Source organism: Bubalus kerabau, chromosome 5 (genome assembly GCF_029407905.1).
Source record: "Bubalus kerabau isolate K-KA32 ecotype Philippines breed swamp buffalo chromosome 5, PCC_UOA_SB_1v2, whole genome shotgun sequence".
NCBI classification, from domain to species: Eukaryota; Metazoa; Chordata; class Mammalia; order Artiodactyla; family Bovidae; genus Bubalus; species Bubalus kerabau.
Genome location: NC_073628.1, coordinates 135,009,089 through 135,021,327, shown reverse-complemented (window position 1 = coordinate 135,021,327; position 12,239 = coordinate 135,009,089). Strand labels below are relative to the sequence as shown.

Here is a 12,239-nt window from a genome sequence, read left to right as displayed (position 1 = left end):
TGGCCCCCGGGCTGGGCCTTTGGCTTCTCTAGGGGTAACAGAGATGCAGCCTGGAGGTCGGAGGTGGCCCTAAGCAGGGGGAGATGACTTGGGAGGGTTAAGGGTGCCCTGCTCTTAATGGTCGCATCCTCTGATGAAGTGCCCAGGTTCCCAGGGGCCGGTTCCATGGGCTGAGGACACGCTGTTACGCATGGAGCCCCCCCAGGGCGGCAGCAGGGCTGGGAGGGCACCCTCCAGCTCCCCGTCAGACCCTACACCTTCCTCTCTCTGGGTGTCCCCAGATCCTAAGGTCCTCCTGTCCCCCAGCCCACCCCACTCCAGGCGGGGAGCCCTCTCTTCTCACTGCGGTGCCCCCTCCTGGGTCAGCGCCTCCTTGTCCTTGAGCTCCTGTATCTCTGCCACCACCAGGGAAAGCAACTCTCCTCTCCCTGACTGGGGAGGGGGCGTGCTGCAGAGGGAGAGACCAGGCTTTGGTGCCCCCACACCATGGGCCGGGGGTGTCCTGGCTGCACCTGTGGAGTGTGGGGATGAAAATAGGGAAGGGGAAGGGATAAGCCATGTCTCTGGAGTTAAAAAAATAACCACTCTGTGCCCAAATTTGGGGCAGGAACAGAGGCGGAGGTAGGGGTAAATGATAGGGGTACAGAGAGGGGAAGGGGCTGTCTGTGCTTCCTGGGCCTGGGTACCCAGCTGGAAGGAGGGCTGGGCTGTCCAGTGGGGGGAGAGCTGCCTGGTGGCGGGAGTGCTGCCCAGAGTGGGGGAGGGCTGCAGCGCGACGGGACGTCCTAGGTCTGCTGAGTCATGAGATTTGGAAGAGGTGAGGGGTGCCTGCACCCCCTCGCATCCCTGGCCCAGCTCCTCCGGACCCCCGATTGCAGACCACCCCCGTGGTTTGCATCCGCGCCGTCTCCCCGACCCAGGGTCTCTACCTCCTGGAGCTCAGGATCCTCCCTGCTTCCCCCCACGACGGCGGGGCCGGGGGTCCCCGAAGCTTGAGGTGGGGGCAAGGAGAACCTCGGCTGAAGACCGCTCAGGCGCGCAGGGGTGGGCGAGACGGGAGTGGGGACGTCTCCGAGGCGCGGGAAGAGGGTCGGGGGCGCGGGAAGAGGGTCGGGGGCGCAGAGCCCGGGGGGGCAGCGGAGTGGGCCCGGCCCTCTGCTCCGCAGCTCGTCCCGGGGGACCCAGGGCGGAAGCTGCCCCCTCTTCCCGCCCCAAACCCGCAGAGCAGCGGCTCCGCGCCGCTCGGGTCCGGCTCCCCAGACGCCTCATCTGGACGCGCGCAAACTCCCCCAAAGGACGGTGCGGGCGCCCGGGCCCCTCGGCCTCAAAGCTCCGCGACCGCCCGCCCCCGGGAGCGGACCCCACCCGCGGGCCCTCGGTGAGGAGCAGAAACTTCTGAGGAGGCGGTCGGCGCCCCTCACCGCGGCGGTACGACTCACCGGGGTGGCCAGCCAGGAGGGAACCGCGTCCCCGAAGTGAGGGCAGGCGGGCTGCCGGAGACGGCCGAGGGGACGTCCGCTCAGCCCGGAGTCCCGCGGCGCCCCGGCCCCAACTCGGCCGGAGTGTCTTTGCCGCAAGACTTGCTGAGCTTGCAGCCTGCGCCACGGCGAGGGAGGCGCGCGACCCGCGGAGCGCGCTGCAGTGCAGGGAGGTGATGGGGGCGGGGCCGGGGCGGGGCCCGGAGGAAGTGGGGCGGGGCCGGGGCGGAGACCGGCAGGAGGCAGAGAGCCGCGCGACCGGCCGAGCGCGCTGCGGTGCGGGGAGGGGGCGGGGGCGGGGCCCGGTGGAGAGGCGTGAGGAAGTGGGGGAGGAGCCCGGATGGGGGGCGGGGCCGAGGGCGGGGCCCGGGTGGGGGGGGGCGCGAGGCGGGGCCGGAGGGGTGGGGCGGGGCCGGGCGGAGACAGGCAGAAGGCGAGGGAGGTTCGCAACACGCGGAGCGCGCTGCAGTGCAGGGAGTGCAGTGGGGGCGGGGCAGGAGCGTGGCCCGAAGGAGGGGCGGGGGCGGGAAGTGGGGGCGGAGCCAGGAGGGCGGGGCCTGGATAGTCGGGGAGGGGCGGAGCCCGGCAGGAGGTGGGAACCTGTCAAGAAAGGGCGGAGTCCGGGGAGAGGGCGGGGCCCGGAGGGGCGGGAGGAAGTGGGGGTGGGGCCCGCGAAGGGGGCGGTGAGCGGCTGGAGGTGGGAACATGCCAGAAGGGGGCGGAGTCCGGGGAGGGGGAGGGAACCATGCGGGGCGGGGCGGGGCGGGGCGGGGCGGGGCGGGGGCGGGGGCGGGCCTACCCCGGGCAGACCCGCGTGCCCTACACGCAGCATCTCTGGGCTCTGAGAGCCCACCCCGGACTCCTGCTCAAGGTCTGGAAGGGTCGGACCGGGAGCCGGGCCTCGCGGTCCTCACCCGAGAGCGGCTGTCTCTCTCGTGCCAGCTCCCCCTCAACGTCCCAAACCCACTGCAGCTCGAGGCGCCATCACTGGCCGCAGGAGCCCTGGTAGTCGTTTGGGGTCTCTGAGCCTCTCTCCTCGCCGTCCTCCTCCTCGGAAGGTCACTTCCACCTGCAGTTATCACCTGGAGGGAGAGGTTTCTGAGCCTCGAGCTTTGGTGAGGAAGAGGAGGACCCTTGGGAGGTGTTAAAGGTGCCTGGAGCGGGTCAGAGAACAGCGTGGGTGAGGGAGAAGCACGGGGAGGTGGGAGGGACAAAGCAGAGGAGGACCAATTATCACACGACAGGGCTTTCCACACGGGCTGGCCTCAGAACTGAGGTGGGTTTGGGGTGGTTTGCAGGGAGCAAATAGCCCCCAAATGGTCCTATGGCCAAGTAGCTGCAGACAGTCAGTGGAGGCATGGAAGGGGCGGGGTGGGAAGCACCAGCTGCTGCTCTCCCTTCCAGGGCATGGAGGAGCGGCTCCGCACCTGGAACTCCTGCAGCATCTGGAATATCTGAATCTTCACGAGCTCTCCTGGAGTCAACTTGATCACCAGAGGGCAGTATCTGCCTCTCCCAGAGATGCCCAGAGAAGTTCCCGCCAGAATGCGCCTGACCTGACCTCAGTTCTCAGTAACACTTCCTGAGTGAGGGGGAATACCGAGGGGGGCCAGGGGTGGGGGTGGAGCAGAAAGAAAGTTTTGAGGGAGGGGGGCGGGGGAGGAGCAGGGCTTTTTCGTATCACTCATGGAGGCTGTCGCAGCCAGCTTGCCTCAAGGGCATGGGAGGCCTGCAGGGTCCTTGATGAGACTGAAGCTGCGCCTGCCCGAGGCCTGGAGGTCACCCCCACGCACAGAGCAAAGGGCAGTGGAATCTGAATCCAGACCACAAGAGGCATCTGAGCTGAGACCTTCAGGCTGCCCACCCTGGCCGGCGTCCTAGGACCTGCTGCCTCGCTGGAGGGCCCGGCTTGTCCTTCCTGCTCCCCAGCTGGTGACGCATCTGCAGGATGCAGGCGAGAGAGAGGGCTGCAGTCTCCTGGCACAGAACCCAGCCAAGTCCACTGGGCTGCCTCACTGCCTACACTCCAGTCAAAACCTGTGTCACCTGCTGTCAGGGCTCCTCCTAAATGATCCCAGAACCCGGGGCAGAGGGAGCTGGCCTGCCTCCCAGACTATTTAGAGTCTAGGCTGTAGTCAGTTTGGTTGAATGAAAAATGCGACGTTCCTGGCCACAGCCTCTGCGTTAATCCATCAGGACCAGTAGTGTCGGCTACAAGCCTGATTGGGAGCTCAGCACCCCTGGCACCCATTCCCCAGGCTCTGGAGCTGAGAGAAGGGTGGGAGGGACGCCCACCGCCCACCGCCCACCACCCACCAGCGTTACTACTTTGCTTTCCAACTGTTCATCCTTTGAAAGAAGAGCCTGTGGTCAACCCTAGACGCTGAACTGCTGCTCAACTAGGCCATCAAGGCAATAGCTCTGTCTCTGTGCAATACCATTTGAACCCATGAAGGTAGGAGAGGGCTGCCTAATTTTGAGGGTTCTCCGGGGAGAACGAGCCTACAATCCCCTGGTTACTCAGCTTCACCACTTTCTGCTGAACAGAGCTTCCTACTGTTTCATTTCCAATTGTCTCAAGCCAGAGGCAGGCCAGAGGGAAGTGGCATCTCCCCCATCACTGCTCTCCCTGGGGACCCAGACCCCCTGCACCCTCACCCACCCACTGGCCACTCAGTTGCTTAAATAATCCTGCTTGTGCCCATCTCAATCCCTCACAGGTCCGCTGGCACTTGGATTGCAGCCCACTGTGCTCTGGGGATGTCTCTGCCTCAAGAATCTCCCAAAGCTCTGCTGTTGTCGTTCGAGCAGACAGAGCAGAGCCAGCGGGGCGAGCCGGCCGTCACTTCACAGGCCTCAGCAGCTCCCGGCTTCTGCTTTCTCCTCACACCCCTCCCAACACGAACGTGCCCCCAAAGCTGCACCCCCCACGCCCCATATACCCCGTCAGTCTCTGGAGCAGTTTGCATTGCTTCTGATAATTCAGCAAACTTTGGTGAAGCTTCCACTGAGGCACTTGCCTCCCTGCTTATGAGAGAGCAAAGGGCTTTAAAACTTCTGTGCAATTCCTGCCACTCAGGTCTTAGGGACCTTCATCTGACCTGATTTGTAGACACACCAGGTTTAGAGGCATTTTAGTTTTACTTACACTAATATATTTCATACTCAACTCCACTTATTATTCTTAGCTATTGCATAAAAATGCTTTTAATACCAAAGACATTAACTCATTAGATGGAACCAAAAAATGAAACACGGATAAAGTTAAGTATCACACAATTCGCATATCTTAAATTTTAATTAAAAAAAAAAAGGTCTCTAAGCAGTCAGTGAAGGCCAACTCCTCCAGGAAGCTGGCTAAGTGAACTATAATTTTTTATTCCCCATGTGATGAACAAACACAAGAGACTCTACACATGGACATCACCAGATGGTCAATACCAAATCAGATTGATTACATTCTTTGCAGCTGAAGATGGAAAAGGTCTATACAGTCAGCAAAAACAAGACCAGGAGCTGACTATGGCTCAGATCATGACCTCCTTATTGCCAAATTCAGACTTAAATTGAAATAAGTAGGGAAAACCACTAGACCATTCAGGCTTGACCTAAATCAAATCCCTTATGATTATGCAGTGGAAGTGACAAATAGATCAAAGAGATTAGACCTGATAGAGTGCCTGAAGAACTATGGACAGAGGTTTGTACCATTATACAGGAGGTGGTAATCAAAACCATCCCCAAGAAGAAGAAATGCAAAAAGGTAAAATGGTTGTCTGAGGAGGCCTTACAAACAGCTGAGAAGAAAGCAAAAGGCAAAGGAGGAAAGGAAAGATACGCCCATCTGAATGTGGAGTTCTGAAGAACAGCAAGGAGAGAGAAAGCCTTCCTCCATGATCAGTGCAAAGAAATAGAGGAAAACAACAGAATGGGAAAGACTAGAGATCTCTTCAAGAAAATTAGAGATACCAAGGGAACATTTCATGCAAAGATGGGCACAATAAAGGACAGAAAGGGTATGGACTTAAGCAGAAGATATTAAGAGGGGGTGGCAAGAATACACAGAAGAATATATAAAAAAGACCTTCATGACTCAGATAACCACTATGGTGTGATCTCTTACCTAGAGCCAGACATCCTTTAGTGTGAAGTTATGTGGGCCTTAGGAAGCACCACTAGGAACAAAGCTATTGGAGGTGATGGAATTCCAGCAGAGCTCTTTCAAATCCTAAAAGATGATGCTATTAAAGTGCTGCACTCAATATGCCAGCAAATATGGAAAACTCAGCAGTGGCCACAGGACTGGAAAAGTTCACTTTTCATTCCAACCCCAAAGAAAGGCAATGCCAAAGAATGCTCAAACTACCACGCAATTGCGCTCATCTCACACACTAGCAAAGTAATGCTCAAAATTCTCCAAGCCAGGCTTCAACAGTATGTGAACCATAAACTTCCAGATGTTTAAGCTGGCTTTAGAAAAGGCAGAGGAACCAGAGATCAAGTTGCCAGCATCCAGTGGATCATCGAAAAAGCACGAGAGTTCCAGAAAAACATCTACTTATGCTTTATTGATTATGCCAAAGACTTGGACTGGATCACAACAAACTGGAAAGATCTTCAAGAGATGGGAATACGAGACCACCTTACCTGCCTCCTGAGAAATCTGTATGCAGGTCAAGAAGCAACAGTTAGAACCGGACATGGAACAGACTCCAAATCAGGAAAGGAGTACATCAAGCCTGTATATTGTCACTCTGCTTATCTAACTTATCTGCAGAGTACATCATGAGAAATTCTGGACTGGATGAAGCACAAGCTAGAATCAAGACTGCCAGGAGAAATATCAGTAACTTCAGATATGCAGATGACACCACCCTTATGGCACAAAGTGAAGAATAACTAAAGAGCCTCTTGATGAAAGTGAAAGAGGAGAGTGAAAAAGTTGGCTTAAAACTCAACATTCAGAAAACGAAGATCATGGCATCCGGTCCCGTCACTTCATGGGAAATAGATGGGGAAACAGTGGAAACAATGACAGACTTTATTTTGGGGGCTCCAAAATCACTGCAGGTGGCAACTGCAGCCATGAAATTAAAAGATGCTTGCTCCTTGGAAGAAGAATTATGATCTACCTAGACAGCGTATTAAAAAGCAGAGACATTACTTTGCCAACAAAGGTCTGTCTAGTCGAAGCTATAGTTTTTCCAGTAGTCATGTATGGATCTGAGAGTTGGACTATAAAGAAAGCTGAGTGCTGAAGAATTGATGCTTTCGAAGTGTGGTGTTGGAGAAGACCCTTCAGAGTCCCTTGGACAGCAAGGAGATCCAACCAGTCCATCCTAAGGGAGATCAGTCCTGGGTGTTCATTGGAAGGACTGATGCTGAAGCTGAAACTCCAGTACTTTGGCCCCCTGATTGCAAAGAATTGACTCATTGGAAAAGACCCTGATTGAAGGCAGGAGGAAAAGGGGACGACAGAGGATGAGATGGTTGGATGGCATCACCAACCCGATGGACATGAGTTTGAGCAAGCTCCAGGAGTTGGTGATGGACAGGGAGGCCTGGCGTGCTGCAGTCCATGGGGTCGCAAAAAGTCAGAGACGACTGAGCGACTGAACTATTTATTCCCCATGCAATGAACAAAAACAATTACGTTTTAACAACTGAGTCCAATAAAACTCAAATACCACAGAACAGGGAGGGTGGAGGAGGACGTCTCTCTGATTTTATACTGCTAGAAAAGTCATCTTAAGATTCTCAGGACCATACCTGGCATAGAGAGGAAGTGAAATAAATCCCAAAGATGATGATCTCAGATTTGATCAGATCACAGGACCTCATGAATATCATAGGGACTTCCTCTTTTTACATTCTTTGATCTAACTTTTCTGGAAGTAAACATGATTTTTCTTTTCAAAGGGAATAGTAATAAACACTCAGTTTTATCTTTATATTCCTCCTTTGTCAGCGAAGCACCCGCCAGTCTGGCGTCCCAGGTAAGTGCATGCCTCTGAGCGGAGGCCCCCACACCGCAGTCGAGGAGCAGCTTCTCCTGAGCTACCCCGCTCCTTCCCCAGACAGCCCCTGTCTTCCCTGAATCCAGAAATGCACGGAAGGGGCTGTGTGCTGCTGAGTGCTCCAAGCTGGGAGCCACACCAGGCGAACCCTTCTTTCCCGAGGGCAAGCACGGCTCTCAGGACACAGGACACCCACCATCGAGGGGGTGAGAAGCGAACCAGCTGAGACCCTTTCTGAATAATTCCCGCGGGGCCCTTTACATCTCCCAGTCCACGAAGTGCCCGTGCATTGAGGCTGTCTCAGAGCAGCCGGCAGTGCAGAGGCCGTCGAGGGGGAAGAGGCCTCCACAGACGCTTGGCCGGCCGGGGTGTCCCAGGCTGCCCCGCCGCCCTTCCCTGGGCCTCTGCACGTCTGCAGCAAGCCAGACACCCTCGACTGCAGCCTCACCTGCATGCCCTAACCCTGTCCCCCAGCGGAGATGCTGTCTGTCCGGCACCTGCCAGGGGCTGGGAGTGCCAAGGCTGACACTGGCACACCCCCCGCGGCTTGTGGCACCCGAGACCCCCGACTCCCCGGGCGGATGGCAGGAGTCCTGCAGTGACTGGCCCAGGGGGCCTCCTGGAGCCTCCAGATGGCAGCGGCAGGTCAGGGTGGCAGCAGGGTGTCGTGTCTCTGTCGAGCAGAGACCTCAGCACCTGCTGAGGCGCTGCGGCTTGGGGCGGGGGCTGCGGGAACCCTGGGAAGGGCCTTGACAACAGGCGGCCACGAGGTTTCAGTGACAGGAAGATCCCTGCGCGGGGCCACTGTGCCGGGGTTGAGGAGTCACGCAAGGTCAGGGCCGAGGGCTCGGCTAAGGCAGGTGGGCTCAGACAGGTCGTTCAGGTTCTCTTCACCAGTGAGCAGAGGCCACTGAAGGCGTCTACACACAGGAGCCCGGTCAACCCACTCACGTCAGGTGGTTGGAGGCCCACACTGGCCCCCTCCCCTGCTGACTGCCCAAGGGGACCTGCAGGTGGAACGGGCCCTTGTGGCTTCTGGTGTCCAGCTGCCTGGGTTCAATCTCAAGCTGGGCTCAGCTTGCCGCCCTCAGGCTCGGGTACTAAGCGGTGAGCTCGCTTCATGGGACTGTGGCGGGGGGGGGGGGGGGCACCTACAGAGGGGCTACGCTGGAGCCGGGGCTTGTCACTGCTACCTCTGGCTAGCAAGTTTCACGATGGCTGTCCTCATATGCCCCAGAGAGGCAGACAGATGTTCCCAAGGACACAGTGAGCCTGGAAGCTTCCTCACTCAGCCTGTGGCCCACCCACAGCAAGATTCAGGAAGGAGAGGACCTGAGCTTAAGCCTCGTCTTTGGAGCAGGGCTTGGTGTGTCTGCTTTGCCTCTGGTCTGAAATACTGCTGTGTGTGTGCAGCTAGGTCCATGAGTGGCATGGCGAGTTGGGTCTTTTCTTCTGGGTTGTGGGCGTTGATGGGGCTTCTGTCCAGAGAAGACTGCCACCAGAGCCTTGCTTCAGGCTGGGCCCGTCACCTGGACGTGCCGCCCTCCCGTCACTGAAGGTCTTGTTTTCTCGTGCTCACTTGCCAGGATCTCAGTGGATATGCCTGGCCTGTGCCAAGTGACGTGCCTTTGCCAACCATGGGAGGAGGTGCGGGGTGAGGGCAGAGTGCCACGGGGGAGGTGCCCCCCATCAGCAGGGTCCCTGCACCCTGAAGCTGCAGATACCTGGACCTTAACAAGACAGCTGAAGTGCATTTCCCACCTGTCTGAATTAAGCAAACCAGTTTAGGAGAAAAACCACGTCCCGTCATTTCTCCAAGGCTTCTATAGGCTGCACTGCACTGGGGGTGGGAGGAAACCCACAGCTTTAAGGGCTTCGGGAGCTTGTAAGGGAGTGTTTAGGAATTCTTCGTGGCCTTGGGGAGCCACACCCCCCAAAGGCCAGGCTTAAGAGGACACAGAGGCTGTCACCGTGTGTGTATGGGTCCAGACTGTGCACCCTGACTGTCTGGGCGTGAGTCCAGGCTGGAGGGCCTTCAGTCCTAGCGGCTGCGTGTCATCTGGGAGACGACGGTGGTGCTGGCCGCACAGGAGGCTGTGGAGAGGGCGTGGAGTCAGGCTCAGCTTTCGGAGAGCACCCACCACGTATGAAGGGCTGTGTTGGCCTCTGTTTCTTATCACTGCTTGCACCCCCCACCACCCTGACCACATACATCTCCTTCTGGTCACGCTGCGGGTCCTTGAAGATGTCTCCTCCATTCACCGCAGTCTGTACCCAAGGGTCCCCCTCGGAGGCAAGGCCTGTCCCTGCTCAGAGGAGCCCTGCCCCAGAACAACTTGCAGTCAGGGCTCTGAGGTGGGGGCTGGGTGGGGCTGGGGGAGGTGAGTGGGCCCCGCCTCCCCTCAGCACAGTCGCACAGTCAGTGTGGGGTGACAGAACCCAAGGGCGGCTCTCCTGACTCCACCAGTCGTGAGGCCAAGACCAGAAAGTCCCAGCCCCTCCGCCCTGGACTCAGCTTCTCAGGGAGAGCATCCAAGTTCTGTACGCCACAAATCTACTAACCTCGCATGGAGCCCAGAACTAGGGCCACCGGCAGCTTGGGCAGAAGGCCTGAGGGCCCCATCTCAAGTCCACGTCTGAGTCTCCCCCGAACAGAGCCAAATCCCTAAGGGACCTAGGCTGCGGGCGCACGGCATCGGGGAGGCTGGGCTCAGGAACCTGGCAGGACCGTGGCCCAGCACCAGCCCTCTGCCGCCCCCTGCCGCCCCCCAACAGCCCGGCAGGCCCGTCCTGAGGGCCGCCTCTCCGTGTCTTCAGCGACTTCAGCTGCTGTCACGCGGGACAAAGCCAGGCTGGGGGCACAGCCTTCGCAGGAACCTGGAGGTTCCCCCCTCCACTAATGCCCACCTGCTTCCAATTTCAAGCTCTGAAGCTAAGGGTGAAGGCCCCACACCCACAGAGAAACAGCTCCTCGGGTCAGAGAAGCCCTAGGAACGGCACCTGGTGGCCGTGGAGCACTCTGTGCTGTGCAGATCCCAGCACAGCAGGAAGGTCTGGCTGTCTCCAGGACACGGGCTTGGGTCTGGCTCCCGAGCAAGGCACACCCCGACACTGCTTCCAGGGGGCAGTCTAGGAGGGGCTCTGGGGGAAGGAAGCCGCAGGGAGGGTCCCCATCAGCACAGTGCAGACCTCTGCTGGGTAAATGGTGGTCCCTAATCCCGCTCTCCCCATCTTCCAAAGACTGAAGCTGGGGAAGCAGGTGTGGGAGCCTCAGTAACATCGAAGAATCCCAAAGACTAAGCCCCTACTTCTCTCTCTCCCGGCCAATCCAACCAGGGAAACCTCTGCCAGCACCAGGAGCAGGCGGTGCGGGGTTGGGCATCTTGGGCAGTGGCCAGGGCCTTGCTGGCCGAGCGCTCGGTTCCCAGGAACACCGCCTCGTTCCTGCTCAGCGGCCTCTGCCTTGCTCTCTGGGCCCTGCTCCGCCTTGATGCTGTAAGACCCTCAAAGTTGCTCACTCCTGCTCCTTGAAGTTTCTTGGAAGGTGGGCGTGGAGGGTGGAAATTTAGAGCACAGGAAACAGGCCAGGCAGCCATGTCCACCGCAAGCTCAACTAGACTGACTCAAGCGTGACAAAGCTGGGAGGTCTGTGCCCAGCAGACCCTGGCCTCGCTGGCACCCACAGAGGCATGTGGTTAAGTCCAGCAGTCACAGACATGTTACTGCCACTGTCCTTGCTATCCACGGGGAAAAGGGAGCTTTGTGAAGAACCTGGAGCCCAGCACCACCAGGGCCACAGGGCTTATGTCCCATCGATACTGGGAGCGAGGTCGTCCTGCTCGACCCCAGCCCCTACGTCGGGGCTGGGGCAGAGCGATGCAGTGGGCTCCCAGCCCTAGGCATGTGCTCAGGGCTCTCGCTTAGAGCAGGCACAGGCCCAGGAGGCTCACCCCACCGGGGTTCCTGGGGCTGCCACCTGCTGGCTCTCTCACATGAGACAGGATGCTCACCACCCGCTCTGAGAACAGAAGCCTCGGTGGGCCTCGGCCAGAGGGCACCAAGCAGTGTCCCAGGAGCCTGCAGCCTCACCAGGGCTGGACCAGGGCAGGACACGCAGCTCGCCACGCAGGGTCTCCAAGCACAGACTCTCTGGGTCTGCAGCTGGCCCTCTCTGGTCTCGCCTATTCCGAGCTGTAGTCACTATTTTTAGACGATCTGACTGTGCTGAGCCCTGGTTACTGCGCTCAATTTGTCTACTTGTAGTCAGCGGGGACCACTCATCGCTGTGGTGCGTGGGGCTCTTGTCCCAGCGGCTGCTCCCGCCGCGGCGCGCAGCTCTGGGTGTGCAGGCTCGGTAGTCGCGGTGCACAGGCTTAGCTGCCTCGAGGCATCTGGAATCTCCCCAGACCAGGGATCGAACTCATGTGCCCTCACTGGCTGGCAGATTCTTCTCCAATGTACCACCAGGAAAGTCTGTCATTATATAAACCACCGAGTGTAAAGAGTTGCTTTTATAAAAACTAGACAGAACTGCTTATGAAGTTGCTGTTAAATTTTGTATGGGTGAAACTTACAGAAGACTGCAGAATAAGTATTTGAATTCTGAAAGTCAAATTCCTTCACACGAGGTCTCAATTCTTCATCCATTTTAATGGAAGCCCAAACTGAAAATCGTAGATATCATGGCGATCACTGTGGAGAAAAGCCCTTGCCCCCAGGCTGTGATTTCCTCAGTTTTAGTCTG

The 12,239-nt window shown here is 58.0% G+C and overlaps 1 long non-coding RNA gene across 2 annotated transcripts; it reads left to right on the top strand.

Moving 5' to 3' along the window:
- Window positions 1-2,295: 2,295 nt before the first annotated feature.
- On the top strand, window positions 2,296-7,504 carry LOC129654114 (uncharacterized). 2 transcript variants are annotated; one of them, XR_008715423.1, is made up of 3 exons: window positions 2,296-2,593; window positions 2,883-3,050; window positions 4,199-7,504. It is a non-coding gene; the product is annotated as an uncharacterized LOC129654114 (long non-coding RNA). The 2 variants fall into 2 exon arrangements; XR_008715422.1 differs by having other exon boundaries at window positions 2,296-2,628.
- The last annotated feature ends 4,735 nt before the right edge of the window (window positions 7,505-12,239 follow it).